Below are 27,179 nucleotides of genomic sequence, written 5' to 3'. Positions count from 1 at the left end.
GCCGCCCGGGCACGTTGCGGCGCGGCGCCGCCCGGGCACGTTGCGGCGCGGCGCCGCCCGGGCACGTTGCGGCGCGGCGCCGCCCGGGCACGTTGCGGCGCGGCGCCGCCCGGGCACGTTGCGGCGCGGCGCCGCCCGGGCACGTTGCGGCGCGGCGCCGCCCGGGCACGTTGCGGCGCGGCGCCGCCCGGGCACGTTGCGGCGCGGCGCCGCCCGGGCACGTTGCGGCGCGGCGCCGCCCGGGCACGTTGCGGCGCGGCGCCGCCCGGGCACGTTGCGGCGCGGCGCCGCCCGGGCACGTTGCGGCGCGGCGCCGCCCGGGCACGTTGCGGCGCGGCGCCGCCCGGGCACGTTGCGGCGCGGCGCCGCCCGGGCACGTTGCGGCGCGGCGCCGCCCGGGCACGTTGCGGCGCGGCGCCGCCCGGGCACGTTGCGGCGCGGCGCCGCCCGGGCACGTTGCGGCGCGGCGCCGCCCGGGCACGTTGCGGCGCGGCGCCGCCCGGGCACGTTGCGGCGCGGCGCCGCCCGGGCACGTTGCGGCGCGGCGCCGCCCGGGCACGTTGCGGCGCGGCGCCGCCCGGGCACGTTGCGGCGCGGCGCCGCCCGGGCACGTTGCGGCGCGGCGCCGCCCGGGCACGTTGCGGCGCGGCGCCGCCCGGGCACGTTGCGGCGCGGCGCCGCCCGGGCACGTTGCGGCGCGGCGCCGCCCGGGCACGTTGCGGCGCGGCGCCGCCCGGGCACGTTGCGGCGCGGCGCCGCCCGGGCACGTTGCGGCGCGGCGCCGCCCGGGCACGTTTCTCAGGTGGAGCTGTTGAGCAGGTGAGGTAAAGGAGCTGGGAACAGAGAGGTATTGCACAACTGTTTGTTCCATCAGTAGTAGTCAGCGTTGTGGTGTTGGTGGGTATTAGGGCTGGCATGCTAGTGAATGCTGGTTCTCTGCGTTTACTGATGGGGATGAGCCTGTTTAAACTAATTCTAGTTGAGAAAGTTTCAGTTACTAGCTTGGTGATATTGTAAATCCCTTATTAAAACCTGCAGAAAAAGCAAAAGGGGATTCGTGCTTCTAGAATCACCAGAGATATCTTGTCTGCTCTCTGCATGCTTTTGAGATAAAGTTGATTTTAAAAAAGAAAGAAAAAAACCCAGCTGCTTTTCTTGCTCTCTTCCTACTTTCTTGTGCTTTGCCCCTCCCCTTTCCCAGCTGGTTTGGTTTGGGTGCTGGGCGGGGCCAGAAGGTATATGAGCCCCAGGCATGGCATCAGAGAGCTCCCTCTGCCTGGGCTGCTCTTTGGGGTCAGTGCTTTGTTTTTCCTTCAGTCAGTTGCAGGGTTGTTTAGGCAGGCTGGAGTCTATGAATTTCTGGATTTCTAAGTGGTTGGAATTCTAGATTTCTAAGTGCTTGAAATAGAGGGATATTTAGTAGAGGCTGCTGGCTCACTTTTTTTTTTGGGATGGTGGCATATGCTCCTGTTTTTGAGCTATATTTTAATCTCTAGAGGTATAAAACCACTTGTTTTAGTCCTCTGGAGAGTTACCCCCGCTTGATTACATGCTACATATGGCTTGACAGTGTAGATGCAGCATTACCAAGAGACTGAGCATGGTTGTATCAGAGTCACCTTTTTCATCCGCAAAGGGTAAGTCTGTGATTACCCCTGCCAGGGCTGCTGTGTGTGCATGTCTTTTTGGCATGTGTGTGTGCATGTCTTTTTGGTGTGTTGTGTGGCCTGGGCAGAGTTTGGGCAGGCGCTGTGAGCGAAGAATCTCAGAGCTGGTGAGCAGCTGAAGTAACAGAGCTGGGAAGAGAGAGGTATTGCAGCAGGTACACTGTGGCTATGAGGTGCCTCAGAGTGTGCTTTCCTCTTGTCTTTGCAGGTGCTTTGTGCAGTCGTGGACAGGGAAGGGAAATCTTCATGTTACGAAGCTCTGAGGGAAGGTGAGTGTTGTCGGCCTGGTCATCCCTTATCCGAAGTGAAGGAAAGATTGTTTGGTGTTTGATTGCTTTGGCGTATAATCTGTTCTGCACCTAGATGTTTCTTTCTACGTAAAAAAATGTTTGAGCTATTTCCAGTTAAGCAAGTTCCATTTACTTGCTGGGGGCGGTATTGTCCTTTTAATATTCAAAGCTGCACCAAAAGCATGGGGATTGTTCCTTCTAGAAACACCCCAGTTCTCTTGTCTGCAGTCTGCATGCTGTTGAGCTAAAGCAGATTTCAAGAAAAAAAAAAAAAAAAAAAAAAACAAAGAAAAACACACACACAAACAACAACAAAAAAACACCATTGGGTGACTTCTTGTGAACGCAGCGATCATTTAATCCCTTTGTTTTCCCAGGTGGTGTGGATGATACTGGCTGCACTGTTGGAGTTTGGATTTGGAGAGGAACACATGAGCACAATCATATGTAACATCAGAAGTAGTCAGCATTGTGGAGAAGGTGGGCATCATGGCCGGAGTGCTAGTGAATGCTGGTAGTCTGTTTTTGCAGCTGATGATGAGCCTGGCACTTGACTAAGATGACAATCGGTGCTTGTGCATTTCTTGAGGTGGAGGAACTTTACCATCCAGCAACCTGAGAGCTAAGTTGGGGGGCACCTGGTATTTGCATATCTGGGGTGGCTAATGGGAGCTGGGAGTCAGAGCAGCGTGGAGCCAGCTGGCTGAATAGACTTGGTGCCACTGTGAGGGTAGTTCAGGCTGGGTCACGTTCAGGCTGCTTGTGGCTGGGTCACCAGGCTAATAGAAGCAGCGGGATTATTTTGTAGCTTGAGTGCGTGTGCCAGGCATGACAGTTTCCTTCTGTTCGTCTGTCCTGTAGTGTTGCTTCTGCAATGTCTGTTCTGTGCTTCTTGGGTCTTGATATCCTCCTAGCTTTTTACACTGGACTGACTAGACATGCGACTTGATAGCGGTGCTGAAGGGCCTCAATGCTTGTTTTGTCATCATGACTCTGATCCAAGCACTTCTTGTCTTGCAGTTGCTGCTTGAAGTGCAGATCTGTTTCAGGTCTTGTGCATTGTATTCTGTTTGAGATCACATCTGTTTCCATCCTCACTCTTGAAGAAGTCATCTGGGCTGCATCAGGAGCTCTTGCTTTGGAATTGATTTCCTAAGTGTCTTCTTCAGGGGTTTTCACTCCCCATCCTTCTGGTCTCTTGTCTTGAAGGCAGGCTTTTTAGGCCTCCATCATCCCAGTTCTGGCAGTTGCTTCCAGTCTCCTGTCATGATATTTGAGTCTCTCCTTGGGTCTGCTACAGAGCACCTGTTCTGACTTGCTGTTGCCATAGGGCTTCCCTCTGGGGGTCGCTTTTTCTTGTGCATTGTGTTGTGTGTTTTGTTTGTAGTGTTTGTGGCGTGCCTGTGTGTATGTGTTTGGTCTGGAGCTGTCCTGCCTGGCAGTTAGTGATGGTAGCTAATGTCCATGGGTGTACTAATACATTGTCCGGGCTGTTTTGGCAAAGACATCCGGTCTGCCTCTGGGCATGTACTGAAGGGCAGCTGGCACAGTCATCTCTATGGTGTTTGGCAGATTTGGGGGGGAGGAGAGTAGTGCTGCTTGCGAGCAGCTGCTCGCATAGCGCTTGAACGGTGTGCTTGAGGAGGTCTGTCGAATCTTGAAAGCTTACAGATACGGGGTTTTGAAATTCTTATTTTTATTTCTTTCCTGTCCCCAGTAGAGTGTAAAGCTTTGGAGGAACCTGTCACAGGAAAGAGCTCCTTCTGGAACTGTCCAGCACTTGGTAGGCAACTCAGTGACTGGCTTGATCCCCTTTCCAGGTGCTGAGGCAAGGGGGCTGCTGTTTTGAAACGATAATATTGTAAATGGGGTTCCTTTGTGTTGTTGAGGGATGGGTGCTAATGCTGGCAGCTGAATGATTATCTTGTGACTGTGTTTTCCTTTGTTCAGGCTGAAACTCAGTACGTAGTCCAGGATGTCATGACCCGAGGTGCCTCTGGAGTGAGTGGTGTGATGAGCAGAGGTAGCTGTTATTTTTGGGGTGCGGTTGTCACTGCAGTTATTTTCTTACATCCAATCGAGTAAAATTCCACTTTCTCTTTTAGAGGTGCTATAAGTGGGTAAAGAGAACAGATGGAAGCATGTGCCATGTGGGGCAGGCAAGCGGCAGAGGTACAGGAGGGGATGAGAGTAACTGTCCCGAGGGCGCTGTGGCTTTTGCTCCTGCGATTGCTTTCTCTCCTGTTTATGAGGTGCCACAGACAAGGTGGGCTGAGATAGCCTTTAGAGTAGGAGGAAAGCAGGTCACTGGAATGCTGCGTGGTTCCTGAGAAAGGTGTTGTGTAGGAAAAAGGTTGTCTGGTGTGGCAGTTCCTGATGTCGGTCGTCTTTGGTAGGCAAAGAGGTGCCCGAAGCCCTGTCCTGTGTAGCCTGAGCACGCCTCACTGAGGATGAAGCCTGCTTTCCAGCAGTTTGCAAAACTGTTGAGGCTGAAATGCTGCATCTGTGTTTGGGTTGGGGTTGCACCTTGGTGAGTGTAGGGATGGGTTTTAAGCTGGTGCAGCGGAGGGCCTGGCCCCAGTGTCCTGTAGCGTGTTTTGACCCATCAGCATAGCCTTTGGTTTTCAGATAGCCTACTGAAGTAAGTGATTTTTCCTGTGAATGGAATGGAATTGATTTTGTTGGTGTATAATCTGTTCTGCTCCTAGAGTTTTCTTTAAATGTAAATAAAAGTTTGAGCTAATTCCAGCTGGAAAAGCTTCAGTTACTTGCTTGGTGGTATTGTCCTTTTAATATTAAAAGCCGTAGCAAAAGCATGGGGATTGTTGCTTCTAGAAACACCCCAGTTGTCTTGTCTGCAGTCTGCATGCTGTTGAGCTAAGCCTTATAAATAAGTAAATAAACCACAGCTGCTGCTCCTCCTCTTTCTACTTTCTTGTGCTTTGCCCCTCCCCTTTCCCAGGTGATTCCTTCAGTCAGTTGCAGGGTTCTTTAGGCAGGCTGGAGTCTATGGATTTCTGGATTTCTAAGTGCTTGGAATTCACTTAATAGAGGGATATTTAGTAGAGGCTGCTGGCTCACTGTTTTTTGGGATGGTGGCATACGCTCCTGTGTTTGAGCTATTTTTGAATCTCTAGATGAACCAACCCACTTGTGTAACTCTACAAAGGACTAAAACCAGCTTGATTACATGCTACAAGGGGCTTGACCACATTGGTACAGTATTACCAAGAGACTGAGCAGGGTCACCTTCTTCATCTGCAAAGTGTAAGTTTGTGATTAGCCCTGTTGGAGCTGCTATGCATTCATGGCCATCTGGCATTTGTGGACTTCAGGGTGTTTTTTTTATTTGTCTAGCTCTGGTCTCTGTGTTTGAGTTCTTATCAAGGAGCTGTACTGTTTGTGTGTCCATCGTGGATGTGACCTTCTCTCTCTATTTTTTGTAGCCCAGGGCATAGGCACGGAAACTTGAACGAAGCATGAGAGTGAGTGGACAGCAGTGGGGTCCCCGAGTTGTTCGGTGGACTGTGTTAGTCTGCTTCACCTGTTGGGCCGGCTTTGCAAGCGCCTTGCGACAGCAGAGTACGTCTCCTGCCACATTTCTGAGACCTGCCAGACATCAGCAGTTCCAGTTCCTGAAATGCTGGAGCTGCTCAGGGCGCAAGAGGAGCAGGGAGCATGATGCATCTCCTTGAGATGTTAGGTGAGCGAAGCGGTCGTACTGGGTTGGGGTACGTGGCTTTGGGGCTTCTTGGCTGTTGCAGTAGGGGAGGAAGGAAGAGGAGTGGGGAAAGACTGTTTTGTGGATCGTCACGTTTGTCTGTTCTTTCTCCTTGGTCTAAGCCCTATGACTTTGGCTCGGCACACTGAATGGAAGTGCTAAGCCTGGATCGGGAAGGTGAGTGGAGAAAAGGTGGAAAACAGGTATTGTTTTTGGTGTTGTAGTCTATTGGTGCGCCTCTGGGTGACTCCTCTTTTGCAGGGACGAAGAAGGTACTGGGAACATCCTAGCTGGCCTTTGTGGTCCACGTTGATGGTGGATTCTGAGCCCTGAGAATTAAGTCCGGGGGCAAATATTGTATGTTGGGGAGTGGTTGGCAGAGGGAGGCGGGGAGTTTTCTAGAGGGTATCTATCTGGTTTCAGAAGCGGAGCAGGTCAGTTGACTACGACTGTTTCTGAGGAGGTTGTTCTACTGGAAGAAATTTGGCTGGTGTGCTGGTGCCTGATGGCACTTTATTTCTGCAGGTGAAGAAGAGCCTGGTGCCTGAGGCAATGTCCTGGCTAGCGTTTGTGTTCCTTGGTGAAGATGGAACCTGCCTCCCGGCATTCCCAAGCTAAGTTGGGGGGCAAGTGCTATGTTTGAGTTGGGGTTGTGAATGCACCCATAGGGCGAGGGTCTGTGCTTCTAAGTCATTGCTTTGGATGGGGCCTTTCAGGATCGATCAGGTCAGGCAGAGAGATTATGTGTGGGGAGTTCTGTCACGTACAGTGTGAACACATGCCAGGCAGGGCAGTCCCAGTTTGTCATCTGTGTTCTGTGTTGTCTGTGCTGTACTGTGCTGTTGCTCTTGGTGTTTGGCAGGCCCTGGGGAAGCCATCCTGAGGGTACTGAACACTTAACATCATCAGAATAATGCTGATGTTCAATTGGGAGCTGAGCACCTCTCATCTTGCAGTGGGAGTTTAAAGGAATCACTTCTGTGTGTGTAATACTTTTTTGTATCAAACGTTTCTTGATATGATCAACATATGTTACATGCTCCTCAGGTCTTGATATCCGCATTTCCTTCTTCCACTGGACAGATTAGACGGGCAACTTGGTAGCCACACCGAAGTTCCTAAATGCTTGTTTCATCATCGTAGGGCTGATGCGAGCACTTGTCTTGCAGTCGCTGCTTGAAGTGCAGATATGTTTCAGGTCTTGTGCATTGTATTCTGTTTGAGATCACATCTATTTCCATCCTCACTCTTGAAGAAGTCATCTGGGCCGCATCAGGAGCTCTTGCTTTGGAATTGATTTCCTAAGTGTCTTCTTCAGGGGTTTTCACTCCCCATCCTTCTGGTCTCTTGTCTTGAAGGCAGGCTTTTTAGGCCTCCATCATCCCAGTTCTGGCAGTTGCTTCCAGTCTCCTGTCATGATATTTGAGTCTCTCCTTGGGTCTGCTACAGAGCACCTGTTCTGACTTGCTGTTGCCATAGGGCTTCCCTCTGGGGGTCACTTTTTCTTGTGCATTGTGTTGTGTGTTTTGTTTGTAGTGTTTGTGGCGTGCCTGTGTGTATGTGTTTGGTCTGGAGCTGTCCTGCCTGGCAGTTAGTGATTAACGTGGTAGTGCATCGGTGTACTAATACATTGTCCGGGCTGTTTTGGCAAAGACATCCGGTCTGACACTGGGCTACTGAAGGGCAGCTGGCACAATATATCTGTTTGCGAGTAACTGCCCGCGTACCTCTCTTTGTTTAGTAAATTGTAAACTGTAATTGCAATCGAATTTGGGACCCAGTCGTGTATGACAACTGGGGGATCGTCCGGGAGGGCTTTGGTTCCTGAATTCTTACTTGATCTAGGAGAGGCGCCCCACCATGTGGTGGCTGCTGTTCGAGTCGGGTCGGGACTAATGGCATCTTGAACCTGAATAAAGGTAAGCAAAGGTTGTGATTTTTCTTCAGCTCCCTTGCTGGTTGCAGCACTCTATTTTGCCTGTAATTCTGCATGTGAAGATCCAAATGAAGACAACGTAGTCGTAAGCGTTTAAAGCATATACTGTTCTGTTGGGTGGGATTTGGTTGCCTGTGTAAGAGTGTGACTGAGATGGAATTTAGTTCCAAAGCGATTGTGGAGGTCTTCTAACCGCGGTTCCAATCTCCCGCGAGGGACTTGGCCGGTGAAGGACCGAAGCGATTCCTATAGGATTTGTGGGTGTGTGATAGATCTTAAACCCTCTGTAAGACACTCTTACTAATGTAACCAAGGGCTGTGGGAATTGCCACAGTAAAATTCCTAGATGGGTCAGACAAAATCGAAGACCAGGGACCAGAAGAAAGGGAGCAAATTACCAGACACACCACCAGAAAGTCCATTAGGAATAACGGTTAGAAATTGGAACGATAGAGGCCCCAGAAAAGGAAAAAGTAAATAAAAAACAGTCCAGTATTGTGTGATAGAACGGCCAAAGGAGCCTTTAAGATCACGTCTTTCGGTCTGTTTTTCGATCCTTTGAAGACTGGATTTGTCACGCCTGAAATACACATGTTAATTCGAAGGAACCTTTTTGCCAGGAAGAAAGCGATTATGCAGGATTATGGATCAGGAGGACTTCATGTCCTTTTCCAGCCTCAATATTTACACTAAAAGCAGATAAGAAATTTGAAGAAGAAGAACAGGAAAAAGAAAAAGATAATAAACGGGAGCCGTTGGATAACCTACCATCTCCATATCCTAACAATCCACCTCCGGTGGCTGTGGTATCTCTAGCAGTACCACCGTTGCCCCTGCTTCCACCACCATCAGCACCAGAATGAGACCGACCTCTGGCTGCATGCATGAGAAGTAGGACTGCCATATCTGAGAGAGCTCCTCTATATCCCTTAAGGGAGGTAACTGGTGTATAACTGGGTTGGAGTTTTAACAGTTAGGGTTTTAAGGGTTTCAGGGTTATCGTGTTAGGGTTTTAGAGTTTTTTGGGTTGTAGTGTTGATAGGCTTTTTAGTGTTAGGGTCCTAGGGTTTTATTTTTGGTCAGTTATTCAGGGTTTTAAGATTTTTTTTTTTTTTTTTTTTTTCAGGTTAGGTTCTCCAGGGTTAGGGTTTTGAGTGTCCTAATTTTTTGGGTTAGGGTTTTGAGCATCCTACTGATTTGGGTTGGCTTTGGGTTTTGAGCGTCTTAATTTTGGGGTTAGGGCTTCAAGCGTTCTAATTTTGTTGTTTAGGGCTTTGAGAATCCTAATGTTTTGGGTTTGGGTTTTGAGCGTCTTAAGTGTTTGGGTTTGGGCTTTTAGGCATAGGACTTCAGGGGTTTAGTGTGGTAAATAGTTTGGGTTATGCCTGTAGGGGTTTCAAGGACTTTTAGTGTTAGGGCTTGTGGCTATTTTGAAAGGCCGGTAAGTGCTTGGGTTACAGTGAGTGCTGGTAAAAGGTATTTCTCGAACACTCGGCCTGTGATTGGTCAGGCCAGCTGCCTGGGGAATGCTGGTAGGCGTAGTTTTCCGGCACTGGGTATCCGGGAGGCCATGTTTGGTGCCCATAGCATGCCGGGAGATGTAGTTCTCGGACTCCGGACTTCCTGGAGGCCATGTTGGGTGCCCAGAGCATACCGGGAAATGTAGTTCTAGGGAACTGGGGTTAGGGGTTGGGGTTGGGGTTAGGGTTAGATCCGGGTTAGGGTTGGGGTCAGGGGTGCAGGGCTCTGTGCAGCAGTTATTTTTCATTCTAAATCAGGGGAGTCGGTCAGGATGGCCTCATCCTTCAGCATCCTACTATCAGTTAACCATTTTTCAGCCTTCTGCTGGAGTACTCCCCTAACATTATGTGGAGTATGTATCTTCAGAGGTGCCCTACAAGCGACTTTTCTAGCTTCCTCAATCAGTAAGGCAGTAGCCACAATTGCCTGGAAGCACACTGGCTACCCCCTCCTCACAGGGTCTAAGAGTTTGGAACAATATCCCACAGGTTTCTTGATTCCTGCCCATTCTTGACTTAGCTGTAATTGCAACTAACGTATGCAGTTTGGTTAGAAACACTTACAAATAAATAAAAGGGTCTTTGTAAATCTGGGAGGCTCAGCACTGGAGCTTCTATTAACGTTTTCTTCATCAACCTCAACTTTTCCTCATCTTCCTCGTTCCACTTAATTTTTTCTCCAGTCAATTTTTCATATAAAAACTTTGCCTTTTCACTAAACCCTTCAATCCAGGGTCTACAATATCCCAAGAGCCCGAGCAGTTGCCTCACTTCCTTCTTTGTTTTGGGTGATGATAGGGCTAAAATCCCAGATACCCTGTCAGCATCCGATTTTTTCTTTCCTTGGCTAAGCCCATGTCCTAAGTACCTTACTTCTTTTTCCACGAATTGTAATTTAGATTTTGAGACCTTCAACCCTTTTTCTCTAAGAAATTAAGTAATTGGATAGTGGTTCTCCGTGTCTCTTTTTCAGTCTCCCCAGCTATTAATAGGTCATCCACATGTTGCAACAATTTCACTTCCCCCTTTACCTCAAAAAGTTGTAATAATTTTTCTAAAGTTTGGCCAAATAAATGTGGGTATTCAGTAAATCCCTGAGGAAGTACAGTCCATCTAAGCTGTTGTCGCCTTCCTGTTTCGGGGTCTTCCCATTCAAAGGCGAAGTAATTCCAAGACCCTTCACTTAATGGGCAGGCCCAGAAAGCATCCTTCAAATCTATTACACTATACCATTTATGCAGAGGTGTTAGGTGGTTTAATAAAGTGTATGGGTTAGCTGCCACTGGAAATTTGGTTATGGTTCGCTGATTCACAGCCCTAAGATCCTGAACAAACCTGTATGATCCATCAGCCTTTTTTACTGGCAAAATGGGGGTATTATGTGGGGACATACATGGTTCCAGCATCCCCTTTTGGAGCAACCTGTCTATAACTGGTGTTATAAATGGCTAAATCCCAAAATAGGATAATAATCAACGTTTACAATTTATTAAAGGAATAGAGGTAAGCAAACAGTGCTGGGTGTGCTAAGAGTCTCCGCTCCACCTAGACGCACACCCGTTACATCAAGATGATGATTTTTTTTTGCTCCTAGACTAATACATATTCATTACTACTTCTAAAAAAACAGGGTTATTATAATTAGTTCCAGAATCTGAACCCCCCTACTGGAGCATGCGTATCAGTCTCTGGTGGTCCTTCTGGGGGTCTCCCATGCTGAAGGCTCATAGTCTTCCTCTCACGCTTTTTTTCTTGTCCTTCTTTGTACTTCTTGGGTGCATGTCAAAAGCTTGCACAGCGTTCCCTGCAAGCTTTGTCTTTTAGCCGTCCTTCAGCTTTTCCCTTCTCCTTCATCTCCTGGCCAGGTATCAGGGGCTTGCATAGTGTCCCATGCAAAAGTCATAATAGTTAGCAGTTGTTCTGAAAGCCCCGGATATCAGAGACTTCAAGGAAAAAACTTACGAATACATTTTCCTTCAAGCTCTCTATTGACAAGAATTGTTCAAACATTCCTCACAGTCCCTTATCTTCTTTTTAATATCCTCAATTCGTGTCTCTTTTTCAACCTTTTCCATTAATAACTGGATTTCATCAGTCTGTTCTCGGAGGGTCCAGTTCTTAAGCATCATAACTGACATATCCCCTTCCTTTTTTAATGAAGTCATTACAAATGTACTATTTATTATCGGGCGTATCAATAATGTAAAGCAAGGTATCATACAAGGTATGAATAATAACATCATTACACCACATAAAAATAAAAATAACATCCTTTTAACCCATGGTCCACCAGGCAGCCATGAAAATAAATCCCTATCCATACCCTTCCAAGTTTGTGCTGGGACGTGGGCTCATTCCTAATTTCTTTTGTTATCTGTTTAACCACTTTCCCATTATCGTCAATTTGTAAGCAACAATTAGAATCATTTAGTTTCCCACGCACACCCCCCTCTTCTGCTAGTAAATAGTCTAAAACCATTCTATGTGGAAAGATAGCATTCCTCATCTGGGTGGACTGATCAGCTAAAAGATCCAAAGCTGTCGCTGTTTGGTTATTATTTCGAGGACAGCTTGCAACCTAATTATTCGATTCAAATTATAAATAGGTTCTCAGGCTCCAGATATTATCTCATTTGGGTTCCAGGTAGCTGGTCCATAATACTGTATGATTCTTTCAGGGGGCCATTCATTTTCTCTCCGTTGTTGAGCACTACCTCCGGCTAAGGAAGCATCAATAGATCGTTTTTCTCTATTCAGATCATCATATAATTTTATTCCTAAATGATTTCCTTGTATTTGTGACAATAAAAAGAACAAGGGTCTTATGTAGCCCACGTAGCATATTCCTGACCAGTCCTTTGGTAGCCTTTTGTAGGCCTGTTTGCCACACACCCAATAATGTCCCTTTAGAGCCCACGTCCCATTTGGAAAAGGACAGTCCCATTCTCTTTTATTCCTTGGGGTGTGAAAATACAAAGGGTTTTTGTTACCATGTGGTCCTGTTACAATGTTTGCCCCATTAGTACTTGTATATATACACCTCCAAGCTCCCGCACTAGATTCCCACTCACAATTACAACTAAGTTCTCCTTCACGACTTGTCATACCACGAGCTGACCAGAAATGTTTAAAGAACACTTCTGTCCCATTCTCATCTTGCCGCCTCCAGCAGTAGACTCTTACCACATGCTGCTCCCTAGTGGTGTTATCACGCTGACAACTCGGGATTTGAACGTCAAATTGTCCCTTTGATTGTGCTCTTGCCATGGCTTCGCATCCAGGTCCAAAAAATTTCTTATATGAGCATTTCAGCCAAGTCCCATTTTTCAGCTGGACATGTGTAGCGTTCCATTTTCCTTTACTTGATGTACAGTTTATAGGTCCACATTCAGGATCAGTACAATCATATCCGGGAGATAGAGTCCATTTACAAAAGCTTTTTCCCACCTTTACTGTTCCTGTTCTGGTTAAACAGTATATACCCTGCTCTGACAAGTGCAATTGCCATGGGCCTTCTTCCTCTTTCCAGAATTGTGTACCATTATGAACTTCACTCAAATTACTAACCCACCACTTAGGTTCAACCGGGCCAGCTACCCAGGGCCAACTTTCAGTTCCCTGTGATCCCCCACAAACCCAGCAATTGCTAAGGTTAAAAGCCTTGGCCACTTCTTCCCCCAGAATGAACAAGTTATTCCCGTGGCTTAATTGCCCCTGTAAAAATAGTACCAGGAAGTATAACATCCTTCTGCGTCATCCAGGGGTTATCGTGGGGGTGTGAGAAATGCCTCCAATCAAGGGGTTGGGCCCACTTCAAGGATCTATTTGAGCTTGGGTTACTGTTCAGCCTTTGAGGGTGATCCAGCTCCTGGAAAACTAATTACAATAGGTTAAAAAATAATAATAATAATCATATTTATTATATAAATATATTTTTGTTTGCTTGTTTGTTTCTTTTTCCTGGGACAACCTGGCTTTAGTGTGGGCAAAGTCCGGTTGAGGCCCTCCCACTCGGCAGTCAATACCCGTAGGGGTTGCCTCCCTTGGTAGACTATACACACCACAGTGGAGGGTCCTGCCCCGGTCTTGCCTTCTCCCTTTCTTCCCTTCAGGCTTGTCCCCTCCTTCTGGCATTCTTAATTTATGCAGAGCCTTATTGCCAGAACATTAGTTCTTTTTTAGCTTTAATTTCAGTTCCCCAGGAGCAGACTCAACCCTCCAAGTTCGGGTATTTATTGGTTCTTTTACTCTAGATGCATGGGTCCAACCCCTTTCTGCTGTTCTCACAGCTGTTTCAGTGGTAAGTAAAACAAGGTATGGTCCCTTCCACCGGGCGTGTAATGATTCTTCCCTCCAAGTTTTTATTAAGACCTTGTCCCCTGGTTGTATTTGATGAATAGCAAACCCTAAAGGTGGTGTCTGAGCCATTCTTCCAATTTCTCTTAGCTCTTGCAATCTTTTCCCAATAGTAATTGCGTATTTCTGGATACTACAATCCTCAACTACATTGTTTCCCAGAGGCATTCCCTGTGAATAAGGCATACCATATAACATTTCATATGGTGATAATCCAGTCTCACTGTGTGGTTTAGTTCTTATGTTTAGAAGTGCCAATGGTAAGCATTTTGTCCAGGGCATTTGTGTCTCAATCATTAATTTAGCCAATTGTTGTTTCATTGTTTGATTCATTCTCTCTACTTTTCCTGAGCTTTGTGGGTGCCATGGAGTATGATATTCCCATGGATTACCTAATGATTGACACAATAATCTTACTATTTTAGAAGTAAAGTGTGTGCCCTGATCAGAATCAATGTACTGGATTATCCCATATCTAGGTATCAGGTGTTCTAATAAATTTTTTGCCACCATTTGTGCCGTAGCTGGTGCTACGGGATAAGCTTCTACCCATTGTATTAAATGATATACTATTACCAATAAATACGTTATCCTCCCTACCATGGGCAATTCAGTGAAATCAACTTGTACTTTCTCAAAAGGCCTATAAGCTGTTTTTCTTCCTCCCGCGGCTGCTTGTCAAAACACTTTCTTATTTATCTTCTGACAAGTTAAACAACCTTGTGTGATTTGCTTTGCTATTTCAAATACCCCTATGCAACCAAATTGTTGAAGTAAGTGATTACTTAATGCTTTTGTACCCCAATGTGTTTGTGTATGCAAACGTTCCAATCTTTGCCTTGCATAAGCTTGTGGTAATATCTCTCGCCCGTCTGGCAATGTCCATTTTCCTTGTTCTAATCTAGCACCTGTTTTCTCCAGTTTTGTCTGTTCTTCAGGAGTAAACTTTTTTTCTTCTCCCTCTCGTCTTTCTTCCTCCTGTACTGTATTAATTTTAGCAGCCTGAGTTCTCAAGGCTGCTTCCTGAGCTTCTTTATCTGCTAGATTGTTCCCTCTGGTGTGGTAATCTAATCCTCTTTGGTGTCCTTTTACATGTACCACTGCTATTTCTTTTGGTTCTCTTAATGCCCTTAAATTTTTTATTATTAATTGTTGATGTATAAGATTCCTCCCTTGAGTAGTAACAAAACCTCTTTCTTCACAAATTTTTCCGAAGGTATGAACCACCCCACATGCATATTTAGAATCTGTATATATAGTTCCACTTTTCCCCTTTAATAGTTCCACGGCCCTATATAGGACATACAGCTCACGAGCCTGAGCTGACCATGATAGACTCAAGGGTCCTGATTCCACAGGTTCCAGGTGCTTATTAATTATTGCATATCCTGATTTTCTTTTTCCCTCCACTACTCAGGAGGAGCCATCTATGAACAGTGCTTCTCCCTTCTCTAATTCAGTATCTCTTAAATCGGGTCTTCCTTTAGTCTGGGTCTCAATTATATCTAAACAGTTATGTTGTAATTCCTCTGATGGTTTTCCGAACAAAAATTGTGCTGGACTCTGAGCAGAGCTTACCCTTAGTTCTAAGTCAGGGGAGTCAATTAGTATAGCTTCATACTTTAGGATCTGGCTGTCTGTTAACCATTTCTCTGCTTTCTGTTGTAAGACACTTCTGACGTTGTGTGGAGTATACACTTTTAAGGGAGCATTACAAGTGATCTTTCTAACTTCCTCTATTAATAATGCCGTAGCGACCAAAGCTTGGAGACAAGCAGGCCACCCTCTACTTACTGGACCAAGTAACTTAGAACAATACCCCACGGGTTTCTTAATTCCTGCCCAGTCTTGAGTATGAACTCCATATGCCGCCTGGTTTGATGTGTTCACAAAGGGATAAAAAGGTTTTTCCAGATCCAGAAGGCTCAACACAGGTGCTTGTATTAATGCCTCTTTTATTTCTTCAAATTGTTGATTATCTTCTGCAGACCACTTAAGTTGGTTCTTAATTAATTTCTCATATAAGAATTTAACTTTTTCACTGTAGCTTTCAAGCCATGGTCTACAGTATCCTAATAATCCCAATATTTGCTGGATTTCCTTTTTAGTTTGTGGGGGTCTTAAGGATAGGATCCCAGATACCCTGTCAGGATCTAACTTCTTTTTTCCCTTACTTAACCAATGTCCTAAGTATTTTACTTCCTGTTCCACAAATTGTAATTTTGATCGAGACACCTTGAATCCCTTTTCTCCCAGGAAACTGAACAATTTAATAGGAGCTTCTCGGGTTCCCTCTTCAGTTTCTCTTGCTACTAATAGATCATCCACATACTGCAATAATTTTACCTCCCTGGGTAATGCAAAATCTTGTAAAACTTTTTCTAAAGTTGGTCCAAATAGATTTGGTGACTGTAAACCCCTGTGGTAGCACGGTCCACCTTAATTGTTGTTTCCGTCCCGTTTCAGGGTCCTCCCACTCAAAAGCAAAATAATCTCTGGATTTTTCATCCAGAGGGCAGGCCCAAAAGGCATCTTTCAGATCTATTACGCTATACCAAGTATGTTTGGGAGAGATATGACTTAGTAAAGTATAAGGTTTTGCCACCACAAGGAATTTAGTGACTGTTCGCTGATTTACAGCTCTCAGGTCCTGTATGACCCATCCGATTTCTTTACAGGGAGGATGGGTGTATTATGAGGTGACATACACGGTTCTAGAGTTCCTTTTTCCAGAAGTCTATGGGTTTTAATCCTTTTCGACCCTCCATTGGTATAGGGTATTGTTTAATTCTAATTGGACGATGTGGATCCATGTGAACATTGAACGATGTGAACATTTATGGGGTCCATTTCTATTTTTCCAATTTCCCCTTCCTTATAGCACACTGAAGGGTTAATGAATTCTTCGTCTTTTTGTGTCAAAGTGTATAATTTAATCTGCAATTTATCCCCTTGGCTTTGAATGCTTAAGTTTAATTTTAAAATCAAATCCCTTCCTAGTAAATTGTACTCTGTTTCAGCGAGCAAAAGTAAATCATTAAGACAGATTTTTTTATCTGTTTCTGTCTCTACATCTTTCAAAACAGGTACCTTAAAGGGCTCTCCTTTTGCCCCTATTACAGACATGCAACTCTTCCCTTCTTCTATTCCTTTTGGAAGTTTTTGAATAGTGGATTTTTCAGCCCCTGTGTCTACTGAAAATAAGACTTCCTCTTTATGGGGACCAATTAATAGTTTTATCAACGGCTCTGTTGATGTTGAAGTCCCCAGAAGATATAGCCCCTGACACCCCTATTCTTCTTTGAATATTTTCTCATCTTGTTCCCGCTTATGATATTTCCTCTGAACGTGTCTCTTCTTGTTGCAATAGTAACAGACGGGAATTGTCGATTTCCCTCGACAAGGCTGACCCCTAGGGTTTTTTTCTATTACTTTTTTTCTCCTCTCCCCGGACAAGGTCTTGTGGAATGAGGTTAAGCCACGAAAGACTGTATGAACTTGGAAGTGATGGGAAAACTTACAGTTTTTAAGAAGAATGTTAGTTGTGTTTAAGGCAGTAAATTAGATCATCCTCGTAGGAGCTTTCTAAACAGATCAGAAGAGGGCAAGAGTGTACTTAAGGACTGAAAAGGGTGTTGCAGTAGATAGCTGATGAGTTAGATTATGTGATAGAGTTCAGCTGCACACCTGCAAAGGAGCTCAGAGAGACAGTGAGAGGAGGCTGAGCCCCAGAAAATACTTTGCTCCTCCCTTCAGAGGCCCAGAGGAGCAGAGAGATGCACAGTGGCAGGTGGGAACCCGAGGGAAGTTCTTCAGAGGAAGAATGGCTGGGCCATGGACTAGTAAGGGAGAAGCAGAGTTGACTCCTTTGGAGGTTTAGTTAGGAAAACATTAGCTCAAAGTCTTAATAAGAGTAGCTTGAATACAAGGCGGGCGCCAGTCTAGAGGGAGAAGCTTGGTTAAAGTGTGTGGGTTTCAGGGAGCTGCGCAGTAGAGACTTGTAGAGAGGAATTTTAAATAGCACGTTGAATGGGAAATGAGCCCAGGGCAATTAATTGATGATCAAAATGCAAACTACAATTTTAAATCAGGAAAGAGCTAGACTATACTTTTATAATGAAAAATACGCCAGAAAAGAGTGAGGAAAGTGTCAGTGTTGTTATAAAGGAAGTTACTGGAACAAAGGAAAGGGTTAGAGGAGCAATAAAGCAGAGAAATTCATGCTTTTGTGATAGAAGTGTTGGAACACCAAGGACTGGAGATGGTAGTGATCACAAACTCATTTCCTGATCGCTCAGTTTTCCGTGTGCTGTCTGTATACCCCATGGCACCTACCTCGCATTCAGAAAGCAATGCAACCTTTGGGGTTAAAAAATAAAAACCAGAGAGGGCAGTGCTTTCCAAGAAAAAAAGATAAGTCCTTGTGGCAAACAGGTAGGTGAACGGAGTATGTACGTTCCTTCCTCGGTGTCCTGCTGTTAACGTGAGAGGATATTCACCAGAACCCAGTAGATGATTGCACTCTGGTTCTTGTGTTTTTTACCATCTTTCATGAAACAACTTCAGGTTACTTGACAGAAGCTAATGGCCTAAGCTTATGTGCATTTGGCATTGTTTTCTCATTGGTGAGCTTCAAGCCTGTGTCTGGCCCATTATTGCTCACAGAATTTGTGGCAGAGCTAGACTTGGACTTAGATTACTACGCTTAGTCTTAGCACTGCAGATTATTAAAACCCTTTCCATTAAATACTTTCTCAAACTAAGAAGTGACTTTCTGAAATAGCTGTTTTCAGAAGATCTGCATCTTAGCTAAGCAATATGACAGAATTTTGCCTGTTGTTAAACACTGAGGCTGACGACAAGTCCATCAGCAGTTTCAGAGAGCACAGAACAATGTCCAGATGCATGCTCATCTGCTAGGATTTGTGATTTCTGAAACGTGACTTGCATAAATTCATCTTAAGGTTTTGCAGGATCCACTGTGTCATTAAAATAATGCTAATACTAAAACTGACAGGCATCTGTGTAATGCATTTTGGATTTCATATAATTTGCAAAAGTACTTAACGATTCGGTGTCATTTTGTGGTACAGTACAAACATCAAGAGGAAGTGAGAACAAAGAAAATGGTGGTGAAGATGTTCCAAGGCGTTACAACCTTCGACAGAGTAAACCTGTTGACCGCTACCAAGCTCCTATGGAAAGTAGGTTGAACGCACAGTTTCTCTTAAAACCTTATTTCTTGCACATAAGTGAGATAGAATTTTTGAATGCAAAGACGTGTTTGCGCACACAGTTCTATTTCAGTTCTGTACCTTCATTCTGCACATGAACTTCCCTGTTTTTATCAGACACGTGTGTCCTGTGCACATTGTATTTCTTTGCTGTTTGGCGTACTTAGTGCTATGTATCCTTGCTATAACAGTAATTAATCACACTTAATGGTCTTGCTCTTGTGATTTTCAGTTCACCTTTAAACAGGGCGTAGTTTTCCACTTGTACCATGCACTGATGAAAAGCAAAAACAGTTAAAAATTCTTCTGGAATTAGGGATGAGTGAAACACGTGGCATTTTCTTTTTCTTTTGATATCCTCCTCTCTTAAATGTATCTGTATCATTATTCTAAATTCTTTCCTTTCAGTAAGACAAAGAGATCGAGAGAGGACTAACTCGGGCCAGCCGTGTTCTGTCAGACAGAAAGAGTCACTTGAAAATGCTGGGTCACAAAAATATAGAAGACGTGCCAGGTTGGTGTATGGCTAGTGATAGCTCTTACTTATCCGTAGAGCTGTCAGTCTCTTTACTGCATAATGCTTCAACGGGTTTTCAGTTTAGTGGTAATTACAGAGTAAGTTTATGATCAGTACTTTGGTAGTCTGAGGATAGAGAGGAAAGAACTATTTGGAGGGGAGGAGGTGGATACTTTTAAGTTGGTTTCTTTTTTAAATCCAATATTTGTGGGTCGCTGATAAGATGATTATGGAGGTAGTGTCTGAGTTTCTGTAACTGAAATTCTTTGGTTCTGGAACTGAAGCCGGAATCCCCCCTTAAAAATCTTAGTCAGACTATTTAATCTTGAAGGATACAAAGGATTTTCTTAAAACCGAAAATAATTTTATTCGATTTAGAGGGAGAGGCTTTATGGAAGTTTTGTTAGATTTAAAAAAAAAAAAAGTTATCACTCAAATACTGACTCTAGTTTCTGTTTGGAATCAACTAATGTTTCTATATGCAGTTAACCTTAAACAATAAAAGATCTAAATGAAATCATAAATTGCCTTAGTAATGATAAAGGCTTTTTGGATTCTGTAAGCAGTTAGTGCGTAGAGAATGCTGTTGATTGCCAATATTTTGTTGAGCATTCTTGAAAGCAGACAGTTGTCACGAGGAAAATCATGTCATGGCCTTTGAAATCAGATTCCTAAGGAGTACAGTGGACTGGAAAGTAGATCTCAGAGGCAATTTTGAGATAGAATTCCCTTAATTTTTGGTGTTACTTAGTATCTGCTCTATTTTCTTTTTAACTTTCTGGTTTATATGCTTGCTTGCAGACGGAGACGTGCAGATGACATCAGTGATTCTACACCCTCTTGCTCATCTCCCTTGCTTAGCACGTGTGATACGGAGGAGGGTGGTGAGAGCAGTGAGGACGGCGAGAGCACATCTCCAAGAAGGTTGCTGTCGGTAGAGAATAGGGGAGGGATGAATCTCCTTCAAATGAATATTTAGCCATGTTTAAGTTTATCTAAATGTAACTGTGTAAGTTTATGTCAATTAATTAGGTCTTCTAATATATTAATTAATGTCTTCTACATTTGCTTGGCATTATTATGAAAAACAAAAATCTTCGAGCTGCATCTTAAAGAAAAAGAAGCCCTATAACTTCTCCTTAATTCAAATCAGGACTTTTCGAGTGAAACGTCAGAAACGGGACCTAAAGAGAGTTCAGAGGGATCAAAAGAAAGCTGGAGGAAGTCAGGGAGATGCAATGCAAATAGATAATGCGGTAAGTGGTAAACTAATCATCGTGTCAGCGAGTGTTTCCAGTGATTCTGAAAGATCTCAGTGTGCCATCTACAACTACCTTTGTTGATGGTTTTCTCTAAAGCAACTTCAAAAATTGCCCAGAATGTTTGCGTTGTGCTGAGATAATTTCTGATGAAACCTTGATCTAGGTTGCTGCTTTCTTTAACATACAAACTCTGTGGTGTTGAATTTCTCTTTAGATTGGATTTGAGAACGTGGGTGGTCTTTCGGAACACATTGCAGCTTTGAAAGAGATGGTGATTTTTCCCGTCCTGTATCCAGAAGTTTTTCAGCAGTTCAATATTCAGCCCCCAAGGTAACTCATGACAGTGATAAATCGTAAGTCAGCTGTTTTCAGGAGAAAGTTCAATTAAGGTATCAATATGCTTCCGTGCTTCAACATTTTTGGCAGCGGTGAACATTTGTTTTAGTAGTAGCAAAAAGTGGTTTCTTAAAAATGGATAAAATCCAGAATATTTGTAGGTTAAAAATATAAGCAATGTCTGAAAATTGTAAGTTTTACCATCTGGTGTTTTTAAAAAGTTGGGTTAGTTGGGTTGGAGTGGTTTTGTTCTCAGTTTTATGTACAAGTCAGCTTGATTAGTCTGTAAGCAAGAAGGGATTATCTAGTGTGGAAGTCAATTGTAATATGTTGCCTGGAAGCCCAGTTGTTTTTCCTGCCTACTTTTGCTTTCTTTTTTTCTTTTTTTTTTTTTTTTTTTCCTCTGAGTGCTAAGGCATCGCTTTTCCTTCCGGCTTTAGGCTTCCTCACTTGCCATCAGCAATAGATGGTCTGAGAGACCAAACCCAGTAACTTAATGCTTTTGAAAGGAGCATTAAATGCTTTACTATCTGTCCTGGTTTCAGTTAGCACAGAATTAATTTTCTTCCTAGTAGCTGGTGGAATGCTGTGTTTTGGCTTAGAATGAGAAGAGTGCTGATAACACCCCGATGCTTTAATTGTTGCAGAGCAGTGCTTATACTAAGCCAAGGACATCTCAGCCTTTGCTCTGTCCTGCCAACGGGCAGGCTGGGGGGTGCAGTAAGAGCTGGGAGGGGACAGACCCAGGACAGGTGACCCAAACTAGCCAAAGGGGTATTCCATACCATCTGACGTCATGCTAAACAATATATAGGGGTGGCTAGCCGGGGGGAGGGGGCCGGACTGCTCGGGGTTAGGCTGGGCATCGGTCAGCGGGTGGTGAGCAATTGCATTGTGCATCACTTGTTTGTACATACTATTATTACTTTCGTATTATCACCATTGTATCATCATTATTATTATTGTTATTATTATTTTGTTATTTTTTTTTTTCCTGTCTTATTAAACTGTCTTTATCTCAACTCACGGGCTTCACTTTCCATTTCTCTCCCCCGTCCCAGAGAGGGAGGGGGAAGGGTGAGCGAACGGCTGCGTGGTGTTTAGCTGCCGGTCGGGTTAAACCACGACACTATCAGATTCTGCATATTGTGAAAGCAAGAATATGCAGTTTATTGCTGCAGAATGAACTGGTGATTCACCATTCAGCCCATTCTCAGATTCTGTGCTGAAGTTTGCCCGTTTGGCTCCGGTTTGCTGTAATCACCCTGTTTGTCAGCAGTTTTGGAAGTGTCCTTCTGGGACAGTATGCTCTCTTTTGAAGTTTTTATACGTTTGAGTTACCTCCTTATTCATTTCTTTGGGTGAAAAAAATGAATTTTCTTGTGAAATGTTGTAAAAACGCGGAACTTCTATCTGTTCTGCCTCTACCCACACTTCAGCTATTACTGCTGTCTTGTACATGACGTGTTTTGGTTAGGAAAGACGAGTTTGTTCTAGAGACGATGGTTGTAGGAGGTACTCATCATGATGTTTTTTTTCCTATCTGGATCTTTTTTATTGCAGAGGTTGTCTATTTTATGGCCCCCAGGAACAGGGAAAACACTAGTTGATCGTGCACTTGCCAGTGAATATAGTCGAAGTGACAGGAAAATATCATTTTTTCTGAGAAATGCTTCGGACTGCGTGAGAAAATAAGTGGGGGAATCAGAACGCCAACTTCGTGTGTTATTTGAACAGGTAAGGTTGAAATGCACAGTGTATTCTGTCAGAGTTGAAACCATTATTTTCTGTGGTCAACGTTTTTAAGTAGCACTTGCTCTTTTTTTGTATTTTGTTATTTTTTTTTTCCCCCTGAAATGGAAATGCCAGTGTTTCTGCTGTGAATGTCAGCTGTAAGAACTACTGGAACAATTTGCTTCCTGTCACCCGGATACAGTGGGTTGACACAGACTGCTGTCTTCTGTTAGTCATGCCAGATACTCCAGTAGCTCTATCAGTAGAGGTCCCAGAGGCTAAAGTGAAAAATCTAGTTTAGATGACATTCCAACCATGATGTTTTTGTGCATTTTTCCTTTAAATAATGCTGTTTTACTCAGTGTTTTCCTGCTAGGCCTGTCAGATGCGACCTTCAATTATTTTCTTTGATGAGATAGATGGTCTCGCTCCTGTGCGCTTCAGTAAACAAGACCACATTCATAGGTATTACAGTTTTGCACCTACATAAAATCTGCTTGATCTTTGGGAAAAAAAAAAAAAAAAAAAAAAAAAGGACGATGACCTGTTTAATTTACTGTGAACATGTTAATTTATCCTGAAAACTTGTAACTCAATGCCAAAACAGGTGATTCTAAACGATAGTAGAAACCAATTTACTAAGCCTGATATCAGCATGTGGTCTGTGTTAACTTACCTATTTTTTATGTCTTAAAATGAGTCTTGTCCTTAAAAAGCTTGTCCTTTATGACTACTCATGGAAGAAAGTCATGTGGAATGTAACAAAATTTACTGAACCAGTAAGTAAAACTTATATTTTTCTATTTGTTCCATTGTTTCAACTCTTCTGACCCTTCTGGACGGCATAGATAACAGAAGAGAGATCGTGGTAATTGGAGCTGCCAACAGACTGGATTCTATAGGTCCTACTTTACGAAGACCAGGACGCTTTGACAGAGAGTTCCTCTTCAACTTGCCAGATAAAGAGGTGAGAACTTAAATTCAACGTTAGTGCTACCATGGCAAAGTCCAACTTTATAGGAAAAAAAATTGACAACTTGAACGAAAGAGTGATATGTGGAGACACTGCGCTGTTCCATGGAGGGCAAATCTGGTACTGGATATATATGGTCAGGATGATACCACCAAGTAGTTAGTTCTATAATCAAACCTTTCATTCCCAAAGTTGTACCTGTTTGCTTAATTATTTAGTCCACTTGGGCGCTTTCATCATGAAGTTGTGTTTTTGGTCTCAATCCTTCACTTATGAGTGAATAGGGGACGTGTTTGCATTTGATTGTGCCCCGGATCAGTGGTAGTAGTTTGAGTCATAATTCTTTTCTTCTTTATAGCAATTGTAGCAATTGGAAGCATTGTGCCAGAAGTGCTTTCTGTGAATTTACTGGCTGGAAAGCAAATGTGATGAAGTAATGAGACTGTCCCAATGAAAGCTTGCTAAGTTTTAGAGAAGTTTTTTGGACAGCAAAGAAATGTTTCTGGATAAATTTTTCATTACAGTATTTTCCTCTGGGTCCTTAGGTCTCGTAGTTTGGAAACTTGTTATTGAAGCTATAAATGCCTTTTCTTTCACTGTAGGTTCCTAGAAAAAGTTCAGTATAACAAATAAGAAATATTCAATTTCCTGGTTGACAATGCAGAGTGTATATTAAATAACTGTAAAATACTTGAAAGTTGAGCAAGTAAGAAAAGTGTATTAGTAGATGAGGGGTTTTGAGGGAGGACTGTTTTGTTTTTTGTTGTTTGTTTGTTTGCTTTTTGGTTTGTTTGTTTCTTGTTGGTATTTTTAAGGAAAACTTGGGACAAGCGAAAATGCAATGATTTTGCTTCCAGGCTAGAAAAGAAATTGTCAAGATTCATACTAGTGACTGGACCCCTCAGCCACCGGACATGTTGCTTGATGAACTAGCTGAGAAATGCATTGGTAAGACTGAAATCAAAATGGATTCTTGCTTGTGACCAAGTTGTAAAGAACCTAGCTTGTACCAGGCAGTACCCATGCTCTTGTGCCTTGCTGCACAACTAGTCAACGAGGCAGCTGGCACGCCTTCATAGCAATCAGAGTGAGATGCTTTCATCTATTTACTCTTTGTTGTCGTTCCTCTTGTTGTCTGAGAACATTAAATGGTTCTGGGGCATCTTCCTCAAGAGTATAGTTTTTGATGAGGAGTCTGCTTCAGCTGCATAAGCGCAGGATATCAGGCAGTGAGCAACATGAAACTTCCCTGCAGAGAGTGGTATAAATGGCTCAGGATTCAAATTAGGATTAAATAAAAAAAATAGGATTTATTAGAAGAATATAAAAGAATAGAGGTAAGCAAACAGTGCTGGGTGCACTGAGAGTCTCCGCTCCACCAGGGCACACACCAGTTACATCAAGCAGCTGATTTTTTGCTCCTAGACTAATACATATTCATTACTACTTCCAAAAAAATTAGATTATTATAATTAGCCTCCGGGGTCCAGTCCCTCCTACTGGAGCATGCGCATCAGTCTTCTCTGGGGGTCTCTAGGGGTCTTTCATGCTGAAGGCTCGTAGTCTTCTTCTCCAAGTCCTTCCTGTTTGTACTCCTTTGGCACTGTACCAAGTTTATAGAACATTTTCTGCAGGTCTTGTCTCCCAGCCGTCCTTCAGCTTCTTTTTTCTTCCTCTTAATCTCTTGGCCCCCTGGCCAGATACCAAAGGTCTGCATAGTATCCCATAACAGTCACTAGTTGTTATCAGTTGTTATGAAACTCCCAGACATCAAACACAAATAGCTTTCTTATTGACACTTCACGAGTAATTAAAACATTCTTCCCCAGCCATTCACAGGGACAGTCACATCTATAGCAGTGTTAAGTTAATCTCGAAGAAGACAGGAAAAAAAAGGCTGTAACTGTTAGAAATAGAAGTCCGGAATAACAAAAGCTAACAGGTTCATAAATTTGAGGAGTATTTTCTGAAGACTTGATAAATTGACTAGAATGAGGGGGAGACTGGGACACACTGCATCTGTGGTTCAAGAATTAAATTGCCAGTGCAGGGCCCAGAGGCAGACAGGATTCAAACAGAATTGTTCTTTATGGACACGAAATGTTAAAACATTCCTCACAAGCGGTAGCACTTTGAATTCCCTGTTAAGCTGTTTGGTTTTGGCATTACAAATTCTTTAAATGTTGCATGTTGTAAACCTGGGCCTTGACTGATGTAACGTTTGATTTTTGTTTGTTAGGATACTGTGGTGCAGATATCAAATCCCTCTGTACTGAAGCTGTGCTGTGCTCTCTACGCCGATGCTATCCTCAGATTTATGCAAGTAGGGAGAAATTGCAGCTAGATGTTAATTCTATTAAAATAAAAGCGAAGGACTTTTTCATGGCTATGAAGAAGGTTGTTCCAGCTTCAAACCGGATCGAGACTTCGCCCGTACAAGCACTATCACCCATTTTCAAGCCACTTTTTCAAAGATCAGTAGAGAATATTTTACAAGTTGTGCAGAAGATCTTCCCGCATGCACAGCTTGCACTGAAGGAGGACCGACAGCAAGGTATAACCACAGCATCCACTTCTTTATAATTCTGCTAAAGCAAAAACTTGTGGTTTGTGCAATCAACTTATAGCTTTCAGACATAATGGTGGTAGAATTTTATTATTTGCATGTGCGTGTCTTGTTTTTGGGCAAGTCTGGAATATAACGCATAGGTTTTATTGTGGATTCGAAACTGAAATGCCAAATGGAAGCTCTGAATGATCAATACACAGTAAAGGATGATGCGTTCTCTACTGAAGCATGCTGCTTCTGACGGCAGCTAAGATAATTAGCATTTGTAGAGGTTGACTTGAGGTTTGAAGTATAAGGCACCTATTTTTCTTTAAAAAATCAAAACTCAGATCTTTGGAGGGGAAGCATTTCTAGGTCAATGTTTCTAATTCCTTTCTGAAGAATGTCAGGACCAGGATACAAGTATACCTGCTCTAAGCTAAATATTGTTTTAGCTATCATCATTTTTAACCAGTCTCCTAATTTAAATGTTTGTGGATCGTACTATACACGTGAGATCAATTAGCATTGATACTTACTAGATGAATGGAATTCTGTGGCCATCACATCCTTTATCCCCATGCTTTCATTGTGGGAACCTCCTCCAGAAAGAAATGGTCTTGTTTGTTTTTTTTTTAGCTATTTAGCAACTGCAGAAAGTGTTTGTAATCTCCTTTATTCTAAGGGGGAGAAAAAAATCACCAAGAGTAGCATACCTTATATGTACACATCAGTGGGACTTAGTAGAGCTTTGTAGGGCCTTGTGCCATCTCCTTAGATCTGTGGTGGGCTGAACTCTAGGAAATAGCTTTCAGTGTGTGCTCTCAAATGAAGAAAGGGTTTTGGCACTGATTTAGAAGCTGTATTAATGGAAGAGAAAGAGACAAAGGCTATTCAGGAAAGTTAACAAACCTCTTTTGCCTTTCAGAGCATTTCAATCCTATTTTACAAGATGATATGTTTGACAGTGATGACGACGCATCCTTGGTTTCTGGAGATGAATTAAAAGATGGAATGCCTGACGGACCAGAGAAAAAACGCCTCTGTTTCAGCAGGTAAAGAAAGATAGATCCCTGTTACGTTTA

The 27,179-nt window shown here is 43.7% G+C and overlaps 1 pseudogene across 1 annotated transcript; it reads left to right on the top strand.

Annotated features, from left to right (window-relative positions):
- The first annotated feature begins 1,554 nt into the window (after window positions 1-1,554).
- Window positions 1,555-26,248, top strand: LOC311428458 (ATPase family AAA domain-containing protein 2-like; annotated as a pseudogene). The gene is made up of 15 exons: window positions 1,555-1,637; window positions 1,876-1,936; window positions 2,335-2,437; window positions 5,404-5,660; window positions 18,584-18,694; window positions 19,133-19,238; window positions 20,043-20,165; window positions 20,395-20,497; window positions 20,718-20,833; window positions 22,403-22,576; window positions 22,950-23,038; window positions 23,381-23,540; window positions 24,404-24,494; window positions 25,786-26,024; window positions 26,237-26,248. The product of its transcript is annotated as an ATPase family AAA domain-containing protein 2-like (transcript).
- Window positions 26,249-27,179: the final 931 nt, after the last annotated feature.

This window comes from Aythya ferina (assembly GCF_964211825.1).
Source record: "Aythya ferina genome assembly, contig: HAP1_SCAFFOLD_81, whole genome shotgun sequence".
NCBI classification, from domain to species: domain Eukaryota; kingdom Metazoa; phylum Chordata; class Aves; order Anseriformes; family Anatidae; genus Aythya; species Aythya ferina.
This window is presented reverse-complemented; position numbering and strand designations above follow the sequence as displayed.